Genomic DNA, 20658 nt, shown 5'->3' with positions numbered 1-20658 from the left:
TAGACTGCAAAAAGAATACTTACAATATGAGAGCTGACATAGGAAGGCAGAACATCACCTTGTTTGATCTCAATTGGAAATATGTATGTTGAGTGACTCAAATGTTTTGCCACTCTGTGCATGTCCTCAAACGACCATGAAAATGCCATGAGTATTGATTTGGGGGTTACAAATAAATTTTAGTGAATAGATGAATAATCAGGATTGACTTTATCTGGCATTTCCTAAAACCAATTTCAGGAATTGAGATTTTTGTGTCACCCAGATGGCTTGAGGCTAGGATGCCGTCTTTGTGAGGGCAATTACTTCCAGGGCACTCTTATTCCAGCAGTGTAGCCTTTTGGTGTCCCAACCGAAAACATGGAGTGCCTCACAATCCAGCTTTTTTCCTGTCTAGCCCTGAAGCTGTCAAGAACGTTGCTCAGTCACTCAGCTACTTTTTCTAGAATTGGTCACCAGCCTAAGGGTAAAATATTCCAGGCTTTCTTCTCTGAATTTCTGTCCTGTCCTGGACCTTGTCTCAGTGATTCTTCACTAATAACATGCTTTTAAATTTTATCATATCCTGATCATTTTTACATCATCATCTTCATCAGATAACAATCTGTGAGATTGGACTCCAAGATCTCTTTAACCTAAGACTTTGAAAAATGTACTATTACATTTTTATGAATTTGTTTTTGTTAGGACACAGGGATAGATCACACATTTGGGGCTGATGGGAATGTAGTTTCTTTTAAAGAGTAGAGACATTTCAATTTTCAGTTATTCTGGCAAGAGGTAAAGATAAGGTTCAACAGTTGGGTTTTATAGAAATGAAGTGAGGGGTCATTTTACTCTGAGAAATGAAGTGTTTCTGGTGACATTGTTGGAGAAAGCAGTCAGCTGCTATTAGTCATGAGCAGCAGATCAAAACTGAGGAAGATATTTCCTGGTAAGGAATCTAGGTTAAGTCTGGGCCTTGACAGAGTTATAAGTTATTTCTTGTATTGACTTGCCTTTTATTATATCTTTAGCAACACATCATTAAATGCAATAACCTAGAATCACTTGTCCCATGAAGAATTATGGATGCATTCATTCAATTCCTGGAGGAATGAAAGACAGTTCTCTTCCTCTGACATCAGAGTATAGAATGCACTGGTAATAGACAGCTATGCCCTACTTGGCAGTGACCTCACAATAGCCGTCTCCATTGGAGGTAGCATAATGAGTACATTAGTTTCCTGGGGCTGCCATAACAAAGAACCAAAAACTGGGTAGCTTAAAGCAACAGAAATTTATTGTTTCCTAGTTCTGGAGGTTAGAAGTCCTAAATCCAAGTGTCAGCAGGGCCTTGCTTCTCTGACAGCTCTAGGGGAGAGTCCTTCCTTGCCCTTCTAGCTCCTAGTGTTTTCTAGCAATTCTTGGCATTCTTTGACTTGTAAATGCATTACTCGCATCACGTGGCTTTCTTCTCCCTGTGTGCCTTCACATCATCTTTCCAGTGTGTATGTCCACATTTCCCCTTTTTATGACCTTGTCACATATTTAGGGGTTCTGGGGTTAGAACTTCAACATATCTTGAGTACATTGAGCTCCATAGAGACAGCGCCGGGGCAAGTGAGAGCCAGACGGGCACTGGGCGACTCTGTGCCTCGCTGAGGAAAATAATTAAACATGGGCAAAGGAGATCCTAAGAAGCCGAGAGGCAAAATGTCATCATATGCATTCTTTGTGCAAACTTGCCGGGAGGAGCACAAGAAGAAGCACCCAGATGCTTCAGTCAACTTCTCAGAGTTTTCTAAGAAGTGCTCAGAAAGGTGGAAGACCATGTCTGCTAAAGAGAAAGGAAAATTTGAAGACATGGCAAAGGCGGACAAGGCCCGTTATGAAAGAGAAATGAAAACTTATATCCCCCCTAAAGGGGAAACAAAAAAGAAGTTCAAGGATCCCAATGCACCCAAGAGGCCTCCTTCGGCCTTTTTCTTGTTTTGTTCTGAGTATCGCCCAAAAATCAAAGGAGAACATCCTGGCCTATCCATTGGTGATGTTGCAAAGAAACTGGGAGAGATGTGGAATAACACTGCTGCAGATGACAAGCAGCCTTATGAAAAGAAGGCTGCTAAGCTGAAGGAAAAATATGAAAAGGATATTGCTGCATACTGAGCTAAAGGAAAGCCTGATGCGGCAAAAAGGGAGTTGTCAAGGCTGAAAAGAGCAAGAAAAAGAAGGAAGAGGAGGAAGACGAGGAAGATGAAGAGGATGAGGAGGAGGAGGAAGATGAAGAAGATGAAGATGAAGAAGAAGATGATGATGATGAATAAGTTGGTTCTAGCGCAGTTTTTTTTTTCTTGTCTATAAAGCATTTAACCCCCCTGTACACAACTCACTCCTTTTAAAGAAAAAAATTGAAATGTAAGGCTGTGTAAGATTTGTTTTTAAACTGTACAGTGTCTTTTTTTTTTTTTAAGATTTTATTTATTTATTCGACAGAGATAGAGACAGCCAGCGAGAGAGGGAACACAAGCAGGGGGAGTGGGAGAGGAAGAAGCAGGCTCATAGAGGAAGAGCCCGATGCATCCCGGATCGCCAGGATCACGCCCTGAGCCGAAGGCAGACGCTCAACTGCTGTGCCACCCAGGCGCCCCTGTACAGTGTCTTTTTTTGTATAGTTAACACACTACCGAATGTGTCTTTAGATAGCCCTGTCCTGGTGGTATTTTCAATAGCCACTAACCTTGTCTGGTACAGTATGGGGGTTGTAAATTGGCATGGAAATTTAAAGCAGGTTCTTGTTGGTGCACAGCACAAATTAGTTATATATGGGGATGGTAGTTTTTCATCTACGAAATAATTGTTGTTCTGTTAACTGAATACCACTCTGTAATTGCAAAAAAAAAAAAAAGTTGCGGCTGTTTTGTTGACATTCTGAATGCTTCTAAGTAAATACAATTTTTTTTATTAAAAAAAAAAAGAACTTCAACATATCTTTGTTTGAGGGGGCCCAATTCAATCCATAACAATGAAGAATCCAAGAAAGAAAAATGTTAGGGATCTGATCCTAAATACAAGTGAAGCAGTGTACTAGGAAACTCTCCTATTCATGATTGAGGCATCATTTTTGTGGGTTTATACTATTTTATAAAATATAACATAGGCAATGTGGGGTATTTATCAGTTAAGTTTCAGTCAGGGGAGCAGAGTCACTGTGAGTTTTGAAATGAGGAATTTATTACGGGACTTCTATCTACACAAGTGAAGGATCTGGGGAAAGAAAGGTCCAGAAGGGGAGTTGGAAGTTCAGGAAAGGAGTCATTAACATGTTCATCTGAGAAATCAACCACATCTAGTCACCAAAGTGAAACAGAAAGGGAGAAGCTCATGGGGAAATGCATGGGAAGCCGTTGCTTCTATTTGGCTCCCCCCATGTGTGTCTGTAGACAAGTGGTTGTTTTGGGTCTGGAATCACTGTCAGTCAGGAAGATGAGCAATTAGGAAAAAGGACTGGATATGGAATGAAGGGTAAAGGAATCCAAGAAACCTAATTTTCCTCTTTAACTGCATGCCACAAGAGAAGGGCAGAGGTCTTCAGGGATTCACAAATTGAACGTGAAACAGAAATAAAAATTTATTACAACATTAATGGAATTATAAGAAGGAGATCTAGGGAAGTTGCACTAAAGGGATTAGATTGTTTTATTTCACAGACAAAGAAAGTTAATAAAGTGATCTATATTCACATAAGGCTTATGAGAAAGAAAGTAAGCACTGCCTGTGACCTGGGTATAAAGACTAACTTTTCCTTTTGGAAATTGAATGTAAAACTTAGGAGAACCAAATTATGCCTTTCATGTATTGAGCCACTGACTGGTTCAGTATAGTTCAACATATATTTGTGTACAAATTTTTTTGTTTGAGTAAAGATGTTTAACCAGGTCTTCCTTTCTTCTTTTCCCTACGTTCTTCCCCCAAAAGACCAGGTCATTTGTATTAGCGTTTTCCAGAAAGGCAGAATCAATAGGATGTATGTGTGTGTATATATATACACGCATATCATAAATAATATATATATATATCAATATATGTCACATATGTATGATATATATCATAAATAAATAAACTATAAATTATAAATACTATAATAATATAAATATGAATAAATAAGATATATTTATTATGAAGAATTGGCTCATACTGTTGTGGAGGCTGACAAATTCTAAGATCTTGTAGGGTGAATCAGCAAGGTGGAGACCAAGTTTGGGTCCCAGTAGGAATCTGAAGACCTGAGAACTAGAAGCAGCAATGGTGTAGCTTTAGTCCAAAGGCCATCAGGATTGAGACTTAGGAAGAACAGATGTTTTGGTTATGTTAGAAGGTAAAAAAAGCCAATCTCCTAGCTTGAAGACAGCAGTCAGGTAGAAACAATTCCCTTGCTTGGGAGAAGAGTCAACCATTTTGGTCTATTCAGGCCTTCAACTGGTTGGATGAGGCTCACCCACATCAGGGAGGGCAATCTACTTTGCTCAGTCTACCAATTCAAATGTTGTTTTTTTTTTTTAAGATTTTATTTATTTATTTGACAGAGAGAGAGACAGCCAGCGAGAGAGGGAACACAAGCAGGGGGAGTGGGAGAGGAAGAAGCAGGCTCCCAGAGGAGGAGCCTGATGTGCGGCTCAATCCTCGAATACTGGGATTACGCCCTGAGCCGAAGGCAGATGCTTAACGACTGAGCCACCCAGGCACCCCATACTAATTCAAATGTTAATCTCATCTAGAAACAGCCTCACAAACACACCCAGAATAATGTTTAACCAAATATCTGAGCACCCAAATATCTGTGGCCCAGTCAAGTTGATACATAAAATTAACTATCACATCACGATTCTCAAAAACTTTATAGGCTAGAACTTAATCATGTCCTGGAAAGAGCCTCTGAGTACTTTTATTATTATCTCAAGTTAAGGGTATTTAATTGTTTTGTTTTGGTTTGTTTCTATTTGAGTGTATAGCCTATTTCTCCTGCATCTCCATCACAAATGTTAAAGAAAAAAACCCCCACCTTAATCCAGGGGTCCTTAAAGGGATGGGCTGTTTTTATCCCAAAGGCATTTTGGCGATGTTTGGAGATATTCCTGGGTATTACATAGCTGAGAGTATGAGGGAATTCCCTGTAGTATCTAGTGGGTAGAGGCCAAAGATGCTATTAAATATCTTACATGCACAGGGCAGCCCCATACAACAAAGAATGATCTGGCCCAAAATATCAATGTTATCACTGTTGAGAAACCTTAACTATAACCCAAGAAAGATTTGAATATCAGTTTCATTTCTGGACTACTTAAAGAGTCCTCTCTGTTCATTGAATAAGCCCAAAAGCTGAGAGAATAAATGATTTAAGGAGATAAAATTAAAAAAAAATTGAGCAGGGCATTTCCAGCAAGGAAGGAAAAAGATAACCAGAGGTAGGAGCTATTACAGATCGTTTTTCCTCCAATGCTTGGCTGACTTCTTTTCCAAGCTGGTTTACCAGGTCCTCATTCATTTGCTCAATGTGAAGATTGAAAGATTATATCAGCCTTGAATAGGAGACGCTTTTCTCCTGAGCCAGTGCTTTTGAGGGAAGGGATCCATTCCTATCAATTTGGAAAGTAGCTGGAGCACATATATCTAATTTTTTTAGCAGTGATTATCCATCATTTTTCAAGTGATACTTAAATATCAAACATGTTCTAATGAGGTTACGTAATTCTTCTGTTTTGTATTCTCCAAATGATTTTGGGAGTGAGGGACTAGAACAATGGTCACTTCAGAGGACTGAATCCTGTTTCTGGTGGTGTTTCTCATGGCAAGTATTAGAAGAGGGTGTTTTGTGGGGGTGTTGTCACATTCGTCTGCACTCTGTTTTTCTAGCCTCTATACAACACACATATACCTACACACTGAGAGTGCTTACACTGTGAATAGTTTAGTAACAAAAATGGAAAGTAAGAACATTACTTTGTGTAGGAAAAAGTTATCCTTTTTAGAATAATAAGATTTTTCAAACCTTTATATTTTGGGAATGCAAATCAGCTACTCTTTCCTTCTAATAAAAGAAACTAGCTCGTTAGAAAAGCTGGCCAATTTACTTTGTATGGCACAGGCATACATTTTTTCTTGTCAGTTTGGAAGCTCTAATGACCTAATTTGATAAATTGGAGTGATATCAAGGTTTCCATCTAAGTATTTTATTTATGCAAATAAAGATTTCTATTTTACATTTCATCTAAAATTTAAGGGTTTTGCACTTGTGTTGTGATAGAACAGTGTTATTTATTTCAGACTTCTTATTTATGGAGATGGCTGTATTGTAGATTTCTATTCTTGGAACTAGAAATACAGATAGGCAAGTCATAAAAATAGCAAAGCATTTATTTCAGAAAATACCCTGAATACAGTAATTGGTCACTAAAAAGATAAGGTTGTAATTATGGCTTTTCCGAGAAATGAGAACCTGAAGATTTTATAATTAGATCATTTCTAATATCTGGCAGGCTTCATTTTCACAAATTCTATTTTAATATACATATGGGTTATTTCATTCTAGGTTATTTTATTTCTACTATCCAGGGGACTGTAACCTTTCTTTCATCTATGAAAGTGAATGTATAATATCCTGATAAATTTAATATACTCTTTAAATTATGATGTTAGTCATGCAGAAAAGCACATAAATAATTGAAATATCTTTTCTCTAAAAGGAGACATTGTATTATAATTAGATCATTAACTGTAGTGAATTGGTTATATTTACAGGAGTTAAAAATAATCTGTATTTTCTTGGTCATGAACCCCTAGATTATATCTAGACAAAAGAAATGAGACTTCATGAAAGTTTCTGACCATTTTGGTGAGAAATTTGGTTTTTCTCTGTTTTCTTGTATTCTTATTTAATTCCAATTAATAAACATTTTTTTAAAGATTTTTATTTATTTATTTGAGAGGGGTGTAGGGACACCGGGAGAGGGAGAGACAGTCTTAAGCAGACTCCCTACTGAGCAAAGAGCTGGACCCCGAGCCTAAACCAAGAGTCAGATGCTCACTTGACTGCACCACCCAGGCGCCCCTCCAATGAATAAATATTAGTAGTTGTCTATAAGTCATCTTTATGTGAGGCCATGCACTTTATGATGCATTTTTCCCCATGAATTACTTTACATTTTGGGGTCGAGGTGATGTGGAAGTCATTCATGTAACATCTTCCCCCTTAACACTATTTTCTTGTTTTATTTGCATAGTATTTTAATTTGAAGCAAAAAATCATTCTCTGGATCCTTAAACAATTTACAACACTTCTAAACAGTTTCAGCTCATGTGGAACCCTCTGCTCTTTGTATATTCATACTACTATGATTGCTGGAAGTCAGAGCATCCTTGGTACCTTTTTTTCAACATGCCATTATTTTTTTAAGTGAGGGAAAGCCTACTTTAAATGCCTTGGCTTGACTGTCAACAGACTATGAATTTGGCAGATGATCCATTATATGACTGATTTACATGCTAATAAGAAATTATGACTTGTCAATTTGTTCCTGTTTCAAAGTAATGCGTGGAAGCATTCTGTTACAGAAAAACTTTCGAACATTTACAAGTTAAGCTTTACTGGGCTCCTGGGTGGCTCAGTTGGTTAAGCATCTGCGTTTAGCTCAGGTCATTATCCCAGGGTCTTGGGATCAAGTTCCGCAAGGGGCTTCCTGCTCAGCGGGGAGTCTGCCTCTCCCTCTGCCTCTGCTCCTCCCCCACACTCATGTGCACTCTCTCTCTCTCAAATAAATAAATAAAATCTTAAAAAAAAAAAAAAGTTAAACTTTACCTTCAAGCTGTCTCCTAGGGATTGCATGTGTGATATCAGTTAGCTTTTACTATTGAAATGATAAAGGACCCCGTTGGCACTCTGAACTGTGGTATTTGAAGGCTTGCTAACACTATTCGATGTGAGTGGCCAGAATCACTGGATTCTAATGTATGCAAATCTGAAATTTTCCTAGATATTAATAATTGTTTCTCAAAAAATAAATGTTTGCTAATTTACACATCAAAGTGGGTACTATTCACTCCCAACATCAAGAGAACTTGGTGCTGTTAAACTTAAAATACTCCTTTTCCCCCCTCATTATGATTTGTAAGAAGTGGCAATGCCTTATTGTTTAATGTGTATTTCCTAATTTTTATGTTTTTTAAGATTTTATTTATTTATTTGAGAGAGAGAGAGAGAGAGCCCACGAGCAGGGGGGAGGGGCAGAGGGAGAGGGAGAAGCATGCTACCTGCTGAGCAAGGAGCCCTATGTGCTGCTCAATCCCAGGACCCTGGGATCATGACCTGAGCTGAAGGCAGACACTTAACCAATTGAGCCATCCAGGCGCCTCTCATTATACTTTTTTAACCTATGAATTATTCACACGTATTTTATTATTTTTTTGATGTATGAGCTTTGGGGGCCCACTTTTGACATTACTTTCTAGTTGTACTATATATCATGTTATGAGAAAGTAGTTTTTAAGATTTTTGGTCGAGATTTGTTTTGTGACCTAAGCCTGGTCAGGTTTTTAAATATTTCATGACTGCTTTCTAAGCATGCATGTATCCTGATTTTTTGGTGTAGGCTTATATATATTTCTTAAGTCAGCCTTCTAAATTATATTATTAATATTTATTCATTTTCTGTCTATCTGATCTATCAATTACTTGTTTGTAATGTAGGTTTGTTTAAATCTCTCTTTTTAATTGTAGATTATCTAAATTCTCCTTATAATTCTGTCACTTAGAAATATTTTGGGTTTATGTTAGGTTATTCTGAATTATTATATTTTTTGGTGCATTGCCTCTTTCACCATATGTAATGATCTTATTTATCTCTAAAATGTTTCTCCTTGAAAACAAATTTTTTTGTGATATTAACATAACTAGGTTTACTATGCTTAGTACTTCTTTTACATATCTTTGTCATCTCATTACCCGTAATAATTTCTGTGTAATTATGTTTTACTACAGTTTTCTGTAAAAAGAATTTAGCTGAAAATGTTTCCTCTTTAGTTCTTTGGTTGTTTTTCTTTTTAATGTATGCCACCAAGAACATACAATTCTGGATTATAAAGTCACCTGAAATGATTCTGTCAAATGGATGTTAATGTTTTTGATTTAAGATTTAGGGTTTATTTTTTTATTTTGTTTCCTTTAGTTAATTGTCATATTTAGTAATTAATTGTTTTATTTGATTAGAACCATGTGTCTCCTCACCTCTCATTCAGTCTGAACCAATGGTATTAGCTTTCTAAGTGTTGATCTTTTACTAATAGGTATGATTCAGACTTATGTCTTGATTTATCAGTTTATTATATTCTTTGATGCCCACCTTTGAGATAATTGATGAACTATTTCTTCTTTCCCTCTTTGTACCTTATTTCCCCACTTTTTATTATTTTGTTATTTTCACACGTTCAAGTCATATGGCATTTATTTATCCCCTATGTTATTTATGTTTTTTAAAAATACTTTTTGGGGTGCCTGGGTGGCTCAGTTGTTTGGGCATCTGCCTTTGGCTCAGGTCATGATCTCAGGGTCCTGGGATTGAGCCCTGCATCGGGCTCCCTCCTCAGAAGGGAGTCTACTTCTCCCTGTCGCTCTGGTCCTCCTCCCTGCTTGTGCTCTCTGTCTGTCTCAAATAAATAAATAAAATCTTTACAAAAATAAAAAAAATAAAAAATACTTTTTTTTGTGTAACATATTGCTCTCATAACTCAATCTACAATACAAATACTTATTATATCATGTTTCTTTTTTTTTTAAGATTTTTAAAATTTATTTGACAAAGATAGTGCACAAACAGGGGGAGCAGCAGAGGAAGAGGGAGAAACAGGCCCCCCACTAAGCCAGGAGCCCAGTGTGGGGCTCAATCCCAGGGCCCTGGGATCACAATCTGAGCCAAAGGCAGACGCTTAACCAGCTGAGCCACCCAGGCGCCCCTGTCATGTAGTTTCTGAGGACCAGTGGTCTACCAGTGCTTAGCTGACTGGTTCAAGTTTGGGTTCTCTCATGAGATTGCAGTTAAGCTGTTGGTTGGCATTGTAGTCATCTGACAACTTAACTGCCACTGGAGGATACATTTCTAAGATTACTCACTCCCACGGCTGTTGGCAGGATGCCTCACTTCCTTGCTGGTGATTGGTGGTGGGTCTCAGTTCTTTATCATATGGGCTTTTCTTCAGAGTTGCTTGAGTGTCTCATTACATGGCAGCTGGGTTCTCTCAGAGTGAGTGCTCCAAGACAGAACAAAAGGAAGCTGCAGTGCCTTCTATGACCTAATCTCTGGAGTCACATACCATTACTTCTGCATTTTTTATATTTGTTAGAAGTAAGTCACTATATCCAGTTCACACTGAGGGGAGGGGAATTAGCCTACAGCTCTTGAATGAGGCAGTATCAGAGAATTTGTAGACATATTTAAAAACAAAGAAACAAACAAAAAAACCCACTGTTAATCCCTTGGCCACAAAGTATTCTTCTCATATGCAGGATACATTTTCCTTCTCCCAGAACACTTAAATGTTTCCTATCATTAAAACATCACCTTGAAGTTCAGAATCTTGTCATTTAAATCAGCTCTAGGTATGTGTGAAGCTCCTTGAGTATAGTTCCTTTGGTATAGCTTCTTTAGTATAGTTCATCTAGATCTGAACACCTGTGACTAAAGAGACTAGTTATCCTCCACCTTATTTGAGGTAGGACAGGCATTAAGATAACCTCTCAAATTCTGGGGTGCCTCGGTGGCTCAGTCAGTTAAGCATCTGACTCCTGATTTCGGCTTGGGTTATGATTTCAGGGTGCTGGGATTGAGCCCCGCATCAGGTTCCATGCTCAGTGGGGCATCTGCTTGAGATTCTCTCTCCCTCTCCCTCTGCCCCTCCTGCTTATGTATTATCACCATCCCTTTTATTCTAGCTGGAAGTGTTTCTGAAAATATAATTCTGTTAAAAACTCTGGGTTTCCTGTGAATCTTAGTGGGGACTCACTCCATTAGATAAGAGCCGTGCTCACAGATCTCTTCAGGATAAGCCCCCTCCTCCCTCTCTTAACCTTCTGCTGAGAGAGCTGAGGGATAAAGCTCTTAAGCTTCTTAGAAATGCTATTGTTGGGAGATATGCCCCAGTGTGGTATATCCTTACACTCTTTAGAGTGCCTTTTGTCTGACTGAATGGTACTCTTAAGCACTGCCTTAGAGCTCTCTGCAGTCTTAAGAAATAATTTTAATAAAGATTGAAGCCATGCTCTGCTTCATCTTTAGGCCAAGTTTTCCTGGCAGTGCCCTGGATTTCACCTTTACTTGGAAGGCATTTCTTTTTTTTTTAAATAATATTTATTTTGTTATATTAGTCACCATACAGTACATCCCCAGTTTTTGATGCAATGTTCCATGATTCATTACTTGCATATAATACCCAGTGCACCATGCAATGTGTGCCCTCCTTAATATCCATCACCGGCCTATCCCAATCCCCCATCCCCCTCCCCTCTGAAGCCCTCAGTTTGTTTCCCAGAGTCCATAGTCTCCCATGGTTCATTCCCCCTTCTGTTTACCTCCCCTTCATCCTTCCCTTCCTTCTCCTATTGGTCTTCCTATTTCTTATATTAAGTGAAATAAGTCAGGCATTTCTTAATTTTAATATCATTTGTGATCTGGTGAGGCTGGGATTCTTCAAACTAGCAAGTCCTGGCTCCTTTTGATTTAACAGGTTTTTTTTCCCTCTCATCTCTATTCTCTCCTGTACTATTAAGTATCAAGAATAAACCAGCTTTAACTTTATGATAAAACCTTTGCTGTATCACCCAGTTCATTAGGTACATTTTCTGATTTCTGGAGAGCTACAGGTCATAGTAATGCTAAACTTCTTGTCACTATATAAGGAAGATTCCCCTTCCTTCAGTTTCCAATAATGTGTTCCTCACTTCCCTTTAAGGTCTCGTTAAAAGCCTCTTCACTGTATAGACTTCTACCCATAGTCTGTTCAAGGCATTTTAGGCTTTCACTAACAACCTTTTCAAAGTCCTTGCAGGTTTTTCCACTGCCACATTCCAAAGGCAAACTCACATTTTCATTTTTTTCCTGTGAGAACACATCCACTCACAGCTATGAAAATCTGTATTTGCTATCTTTGCTATGTAACAAATTACCTCAAAGTGTAGTAACTTCAAACAATGAAAACTTATTATTTCTTGCAATCTTTGAAGTCCAGGAGTGGATTAACTCAGTGATTCTGGCTTCAGGCTTCTCACAAGATTACACTCAATATACGGGCCAAGGCTGAAGTCATTTGAAGACCTGACAAGAGTTGGAGCTTCTGCTTCAAAGATGGCTCACTCACATGGCTTTTGGCAGAAGGCTCAGTTCCTTATCCTTTCCACAGAGCTGCCTGAGTAACCTTATGACATGGCAGTTGGTATTGCCCAGAGTGAGTGAGTCCTGAGAGACAGAGAAAGCCATGCTTGCTATCTATCTATCTATCTATCTATCTATCTATCTATCTATCTATCTATCATCTATCTATCTATCATCTATCTATATAAGATTCATTTATTTATTTTGGGGAGAGGTGGGGCAGAGGTAGAGGAAGAGAGAGTCTTAAGCAGACTCCGCACTTAACACAGAGCCTGATACAGGGCTTGATCTCAATCCTGAGGTCATGACCTGAGCCGAAACCAAGAGTTTGTTACTTATCTGACTGCCACCCAGGCACCCCAGAAGCCATGCTTTTTAAAAATGACCGAGTCTCCAAAATCATACACCATCACTTCTGCTTTTTGCTTTTTTATATTGTGAGGAGTCACTAAGTTCAGCCCTCACTCAACAAGAGGGAAGTTAGGCTAGACCTCTTGAAGGGAGGTATATAAAAGAATTTTGGACATATTTTAAAACCACCAATTCCCAACTTTTTATTTTTATTTTTTCAAAATATTTCATTTATTTATTTGACAGAGAGAGAGAGAGAGAGAGGCAGGCAGAGGGAGAAGCAGGCTCCCTGCTGAGCAGAGAGCCCTACATGGGGCTCAATCCCAGGACCCTGTGATCATGACCTGAGCCAAAGGCAGATGCTTAACTGACTGAGCCACCCAGACGCCCCCCAACTTTGTTTTAGTCTTAGATCTATAGTTCAATAAATTCAGTGCCCACCATCAGTTCTTTTTCTGAAGTTGCCCAATCATTTATTGGTTGAGTGATTTTTCCTAACAAATTCTTCCAGAAGAACACATTGCTACAGTATTTCCTGAGTTTGGCATTTTTCAAATTGTCTTGTTACTGAAAGTAGGCTGGGCTAGATAAAAACTTGTGCTTACACTCATTGCCTTGAGTACCTTATAGATATTGCTTAACTGTGCTTTGGAGGTCAATGTGTTTATGTGGAGAGGATTATGACAATCTAATTTTCTTTCCTTTATAAGTACTTGCGTATTTTTTGTTTTGTTTTTTTTTTGTTTGTTTGTTTTGCCCAGAGATTCAGAGCATTATTTTCTTTATATTTAAAGTCTAATAATTTTATTAGCATATGCCTCAGAGTTAACATTGTTGTCATTTTACTAAGTATATGGTGTCTGCTTGCAATATACACACATGACTTTTTTATTTCTAGAAATTTTCTTAATCTTGAATTATGATTTTAAATACTTCTGCTTAATTGTTTTAGTTTTCTTCTTCAGGAAAAAAATACACATATTATATATGTTATATATAACATATATAATTGTTGTGAGTTGAATTGTGTCCTTTCCCCCCCCCTCCAAAAAAGATATGTTGAAGTCCTAACTCCCAATACCTTAAATATGACCCTATGTGGAAATAGGGTCAGAGCATATATAACTATTTAAGTTAAGATGAGGTCTTGCTAGAGTAGGTTGTGTTCCTAATCCAGTGTGACTGCTATTCCTTATAAGAAGATGGTCGTGTGAAGATCGAGACAGAAAGCCATGTGGCAATGAAAATAGAGATTGGAGGTGTGTAGCTACAAGCTAAGGAACCCAAAGATTGCCTGTGAACCCCCAGAAGCTAGGAAAAGGCAAGGAAAGTCTCCTCTAAAGGTTTTAGAGGAAGCGTGGCTCTGCTGACACTTTGATTTTGGACTTCTACTTCCAGACAATAAATTTCTGTTGTTTTAAGCCACTCAGTTTGTACTACTTTGGTACAGTCACCCTCATAAACTAATATAGCAATCTTTTTTGCCTGACTTTCATTTGTACCATGTTGTCTCTGATTCTTTTTATTATTTCTATTTCATTTTTTTAAAATCAAGGATTCTTTCTGTTATGTGAAGAGCAGTTTCTTTAGTATATGATGCATTTTTGTGCTCAGGCTGTCCTTGATTTTTAGAATCTATCTTGTTTCAGTAGGATTCTATCTTGTTTCATTATCTGCTTCCTTCCTTTCCTTTCATTTACTAGCAGGTGTTACCTCTAAACACTCTGCCTCTGCCTTCCAAAGTGTGTCCCTCTCTCTCCTCCAGATGCGCTTTCCAGAACCCTTCATTATAATTCCCTTTGCCAGTGTTTGACCCACCAAGCATCAGACCTGCTTTCAGAAGTTTCTTTTCAGTGTAGAGCTCTTTTCTTTTGGAGATTTATCCTGACTAGTCCTGCATTCCAACTCTGCCAAGACTCTCCTCACAATTTTGTGCATTTCCTGCTAGACTCCCCAAACTACTCTGGTGTCTGGATATTTTTCCCCTTTTACATATAAATTGGAGTTTTGTGGGACTTTTCCTTTTAGTAACACTGTCAGTGATGCTTATAAATGCTTTTTATTAGTAGTCTATTTATATGGAAAGCTGTAACTTGGCATATATATTATGTAGAAAACTGAAGTGAAGCTAAAACAGCAGGTCTCCTAACTTAAAAGATCTGTAATCTCATTAGTTTGGAGTATACACAATGACTGTCTTGGTTTCTTGAAAATAGGGATCATTGATGTTATGACAGTTCTTTAATTTTATGAAGTTAATATGGCCTCCACTTGTTTTATTAATTCACAGGTTTTGGAAGTCATAGTGGAATTTTTATTACCTGCAGGTAGGTATGTCAAAATAAGGGCTCATGTTTGACAGAGGCCAAGATCCTCAACTTCTCCAAGCCCCATTTCCTTTACTTATAAAATGGTTTTAATACTAGCTATTTTGCATTATTGCTCTTAGTTCTCTATTTGATAATTTACATGAGCATAATATTTTTTGTATGTTAAAGGTATTCAGAAATTGATAGAAGTTGTTATTCAAAATAACATTAATATTATAGTCAGTGAACCAATTATATGTAGGCTAGTTTGGCTTATTAGCTATTTTAGATGAAATTGATTTAAACCACAAAACCCTTTTGAAATCTTGGAATATATCCACCTGTCAAAGGAAACTGAGAAGGCAATTAAAAAGCATTGGTTAGAAAAAAAAAAAATACTTGCAAATTCATTTTCTCACTTAGCTTAGAATGGCACATGCTGATACATTTTGTTTTGGCAGTCCTGATTTTTATAAAGCCTTGGACCAAAATGAAAATAATTGAATTGGAAACCTTGTATCACCCACTTCAGGGAAGAGTACAACAGCTTCTGCTATGAACTCAAGTGCATTTAAAGGGAATATATTCCCAGGTACATTGTTTATATTCTACTTGGAAAGTAGTATTATTTCCCCCACATCCGGTCTAAGGACCGCATTTAATTCTTTTACGGGAATTCAAAGCTCATAAAGAGAACTGATGGTACAGAAGACTGAACATTTTTATTCTGCAGTAAACAGAGACAAGTTTAGTTGCTATCCAGTTTTTATGTGAATATTCTGGTGTTATCACATTCGTTTTAACCACACTTTAGGGAAGTGGTTCCCAAACCTGGCTGGCCATTAGAACTACCTGAAAAACTGTTCAAGCAGACATATCCCTGAGTATTTCCCATACCTAGTGAAACATCATCTATCTCTTACAAATCTCCTCAGATGATTGGTGAACTCGTAATTACAGATGCTTCAGATTAGTCTCTATTTACTTGGATTTGAATTAAAATGCCAAAATTTGAATTAAATGCCAAATGTATTGTTAGGGGTATTAGAAGAACAACATAGACCCCTGCTTTCCAAAGTGTGGTCCATGGACCAGTAGCATCAGCCTCACCCAGAAGCTTGTTAGAAATGGAGAATTTATGCCTTTCCCCAGATACAGTGTATAAAATGTGCATTTTAACACAATTCCTAAGTGGTTTGTATGCACATCAAAGTTCTAAAAACACTGACAAGAACTTTTGTAGAATAGGTTTTGACCTTTTTATCCAAAAACTGAACATAAAGATTTCATGTAACCACAGGAGTGAAGATGCAAAATCAAAAGGCAAAATATTGATGGTTCTATATACAACATAAAGTTTTTTATTGTAATTGCAATTGTAAAAAACGAGTTCATTGTTTAGTCTGAAGCTAGAATTGAGTTCACCCACTACTGCTCATTATTTCTGTTGTTTATAATGATTTGTTGTTAGGAAGCTGGAGGTCTTAGTTTGAATTGTACTTTATTCTTATCTTACTGACATGTGAAATTTGTAATAGAGGCAGCATCAATTGCAGCAAACTAAAAACTAAAAGCAAAACATTTATCCTACCCTTTCTGGGAAAAGAACATGTTGCAATGTGGTACACTTTATTTGGTGAACAATTTAATTTACTAGTTTCTGTTAGGCTTTCCCAATTAGCTCCACTGATCATCCCTGCTGCATTGGCTCTTCTCTCTTAAATTTCTTTCTTGTCACAACTGTGTTTTAGAATGACTTAAATATTTTCATTCTTCAAATTGCAATTCCTTGAGGGCAACTTGTATTTCCTGCTATTTGTAGCTCCCAATGTCCTCATCTGCCCCATCCCCCGTTCCTAACATAGTTCTGAATAGGGTGATGAGTAATTAAGGTGAACGCATCTCCTGATTTAACTGGGGCAATTCTAGAATAAACCTGCTGTCCCACAATAATTATATATAGCAGCCACTTTCCCTTTCAAAAATGTCCTGATCAGAACCATACATTATATGGTCTCCTCTTAGTAATGAAGATGATACTGAACTGTGGTTAATTTTGTAAGGAGACCTTTTCCTTTGGAGGAACCTCAATAGCTGTTGCTAGGTGAGACCCCCATTCCTTCCTCCTTTCTTTGCTTTAGCTGTCTTTGATCAGTGTGAAAAAGCCAATATTCAAAGGATCAGGAATGACATGCCAAACTTCTTTGACAATACAGTATACTAGAAATAACTCACTGTCTATTGTGGCCATTTAATTTTATTTGAATTTCTTATTATGGTTTAATATTTTTAAATTTGATTGTATTATACACACTATGGGGTTTTCTCAGCCTTATTGAGGCATAATTGAAAAATGAGATTGTCAGGTATTTAAAGTGTACAATGTGATGATTTGATATACATATGCAGTGTGAAATGATCCCCCCCATTGAGCTAATTAACACATCCATCACCTCACATATTTAATTTTTGTTGTTTTTGAGAACATTTAAGTTCTACTCTCTTAGCAAATTTCAATTATGCAATACAGTGTTACCAATTATAGTCACTATGTTATGCATTACATCCTCAGATCTTACTAATTTTTTAAGAGGTGGGGGAAGGGGAGAGGAGGAGAGAGAGAGAGAATCTTAAGCAGGCTCCGCATGGAGCCCCATGAAGAGCTCAATATCACAACCCTGAGATCATGACCTGAGCCAAAATCAAGAGTCAGACGCTTAACTGACTGAGCCACCCAGATGCCCTACATCTCACTCATTTTGTAGCCAAAAGTTTGTATTCTTTTACCAGCCTATCCTTATTTTCCCCACTCCTCAGTTCCCAGCAACCACTTTTTTACTCCCTGTTTCTATGGGTTTGATTTATTATTATTATATCTTTTAGATTCCACATATAAGCAATACCATGCAGTCTTTGTCTTTCTCTGTCTAGCTTATTTCACTTAGCATGATGTCCTCAAGTTCATCCATGTTGTCACAAGTGACAGTATTTTTAAAAGCTGAATAATATTCCATCGTATATTTATTTCACAATCTTTATCCATTCACTATTGATGGACATGTAGGTTGTTTCCGTTATCTTGGCTATTGTAAAAATGAAGCAACGAACATGGGAGTACAGATAAATCTTCAAAAAATTGATTTTGTTTCCTTTGGGTAAATACCCTGAAGTGGAATTGCTGGCTTACATGGTAGCTCTGTTGTTAATTTCTTGAGGAAACTTCATACTATTTTTCATTGTGGCTGTACCAATTTACAGTTCCACTAACAGTAGATGAGAGTTTCCATTTTTCTACATCCTCACCAGTATTTGTTATTTCTTGTCTTTTGGATAATAGCCATCCTAACAAACATGAAGTGGTATCTCGTTTGTGGCTTTGATTTGCATTTCCCTGATGATTAGTGATGTTAACCACCTTTTCATATACCTGTTGGCCGTTTGTATCTCATCTTTGGAAAAAATGTCTATTTAGATCCTTTGTCCATTTTTTAATTGGGTTACTTGTTTTTCACTATTAAGTTGTATTAGTTCCTTGGTATTTTGGGGGCTATTAACCCATATCAGATATGTGGTTTGAAAATATTTTCTTCTGCTCCATAAATTGCCCTTTCATTTTGTTGATGGTTTCTTTTGCTGAGTAGAAGCCTTTTAGTTTGATGTAGTCCCATTTGTTTTAGTTTTTGTTACTGGTGCTTTTTGGAGTCTTACCCAAGAAATCATTGCCAAGGCCAATGTCAAAGGTGTTTTCCTCTATGTTTTCTGCTAAGAGTTTTATGTTTTCAGGTCTTATGTGGTCCTATAAGTCTTTAATCCATTTTGAGTTGATTTTTGTAAATGGTGTAAGATAGGGGTCCAGTTCCTTTCTTTTACATATGGCCGTCCAGTTTTTCCAGCACTATCTATTGAAGAGGCTATCTTTTCCTCAGTGTATATTCTTAGCTCTTTTGTTGAAAATTACATCATGTATGGGTTTATTTCTAGGCACTCTTTTCTATTCCATTAATCAAAGTTTCTATTTTCATGCTGATATCAAAGAGTTGTGATTACTATAGCATTGTAACATTTGTGCTATTTGTTTTTTAGGGCGATAATTTTCTCCATGCTTTTTGGTTGTTCCTCCTTCGTCCTTTTCTTCATGTCTCCTGCATCCATCATCCATCCCTTTTGAAGTAACTGATGTTAATACCATAGTATGTATGTATGTATGTTTCTCTATTTTCCTTCATGATCATAAAACAAATACACACACACACACACACACATAAAATATGTTGGATATTTTTTTGTCATTATTTTTTCATCTCACCAGAACCCTGTAGAAATCCATTCCGGTAATTATTTCGGTAGCTGCCTTTCCAGGATGTAGATGTATTATAATTTGCTTAGCCATTCCCCTGAGATTATAATTAAGTTGTTTCCAGTTTTTCTTCTTATTATTTGCCAATACATACAGTACTATAGTAAATGTTCTTTGACATATTCCCTTACATACTGATGACTTTATTTTTGTGTGGAGTAGGATTGATGGGTCAAAGTTGTGTGTGTGTATTTAATTTTAATAGATTTTGCCACATTACTTTCCAAAATAATTGTAACAATTCCTTGTGTTGTTGCCCTTAACTCATTTGTTGCTCTCTGACTCTAAGACCAAAGTTGGGCCCTGGATGTTAGAAAGGCCCTGTGAGACCAGGCTGCTACGTTCTACTACAATCTTTTGGTATAAATAAAAAACCTTTTCAATATTGAAGAGACAGTGCAACAATTTGAGTTTTACATTAAATTAGTTGCTTTTATGAAAGAACAGAATTACTTGAAATCTGGACTACCTCAGCAAAGCTGGGACATATGATTGCTGTATAATTTTGACACATAAATTATGAAAGCAGTGCATTGTGAACTGTGTACTAAATAGGTATAGGGTTAAGAAGTTAGAATTATGTTGAGAACACTCACTGATATTTATGATTTATATTTACTAATTTGTTCAGGGTCAAATAAGGATAAGTTCTAAGGATAGTTTGTGTGTCTGAAATACAATTTAGATGATTTGGCAACCTTTTCCTAAAGGGAAATTTTACTTTCTTTTGATTTCATCCTCAAACTCACATTGCCATGGTGACATTAATATAGGCTCGGCCTGGGCCCAGTAGCATGGATTTCCATTTACAAAGGCTGATCTAGGAATTACTGTCTTTAAATGTCTAACCTGTCAGAAAGAGAACAAACCAGAGCCTCCCCACTCCCATGAAAGGCACTATTTTTCAAGGACACCAAGCCATTACTTGGTGGCAAGTTGAATACATTGGGTCAATTTTATCTAATTTTGAGTGGGATTTGCCTTTTCTGCCTGCAGAGCCTCTGCCAGCACCACTATCTGGAACTTATGGAATGCTTGGTCCACAGACATGGAATCTCACATATCATGATATCTGACCAGGATACCCAATTCACAGTGAAGAAGGCAAGTAAGCAGGCCAGGACTATGGGATCCTTTGGTTGTATTAAGGCATATTATTCAGAAGCAGCTGGCCTCATAGAATGCTGGTATGGCCTTCAAAAGGCAAAGCTGAAGTGCCAGCTCAGAAGAAACACTCTGAAAGGAT

At 37.3% G+C, this 20658-nt stretch overlaps 1 pseudogene; it reads left to right on the top strand.

The window, feature by feature from the left end:
- Positions 1 to 1547: 1547 nt before the first annotated feature.
- On the top strand, positions 1548 to 2401 carry LOC103661390 (annotated as a pseudogene).
- Positions 2402 to 20658: the final 18257 nt, after the last annotated feature.

This window comes from Ursus maritimus, unplaced genomic scaffold (assembly GCF_017311325.1).
Source record: "Ursus maritimus isolate PB19 unplaced genomic scaffold, ASM1731132v1 scaffold_9, whole genome shotgun sequence".
Classification (NCBI taxonomy): Eukaryota; Metazoa; Chordata; class Mammalia; order Carnivora; family Ursidae; genus Ursus; species Ursus maritimus.
Note: the sequence above shows the minus strand (reverse complement) of the source record. Positions and strands in the feature narration are given on the sequence as shown.